We start from the raw sequence: 519 nt of genomic DNA on the forward strand, positions 1-519 counted from the left end.
AGCAGGATCCTGGAGGGTGCGTGGGAGTTCGCCCAACCGGTCTACATGTGTTTTGTGGACTTGGAGAAGGTGTTCGACCACGCCTCTCAGGGAGTCCTGTGGGTTGGTCCTCTGGGAGTATGGGGTACCGGGCCCTTTGATAGACGCTGTCAGGTCCTTGTACGACCGGTGTCAGACTCTGGTCCGCATTGCCAGCATTAAGTCAGGCTCGTTTTCAGTGAGAGTTGGATCGCTCGTCCAGGTGCGGTGCGTGGGAGTTCGTCCAACCATCTACCCCTTAGTTGTCTCCAGCTGTCTCTTGTTTCCCCTCTGTGTTGGCTTGAGAGCATCCCTCCCTTCTGGTGCCTATGAGCTGATTCTAGGGTTGTCCCTAAAACAGGCACAGGAAATCTTGTGGCCACATCTCCGATAAGCTGCATTGACAATGGAGTTGGGGAACGACTTTGTGTGGGCCATGTTCCATCCACTTCCTCCGAAGTGGATGGAACCAGAGGTGAAGAACTTGCTAAGGAGCTTCCT

Source organism: Poecilia latipinna, unplaced genomic scaffold (genome assembly GCF_001443285.1).
Source record: "Poecilia latipinna isolate Pla-1442-1.1 unplaced genomic scaffold, P_latipinna-1.0 Scaffold1947, whole genome shotgun sequence".
Classification (NCBI taxonomy): domain Eukaryota; kingdom Metazoa; phylum Chordata; class Actinopteri; order Cyprinodontiformes; family Poeciliidae; genus Poecilia; species Poecilia latipinna.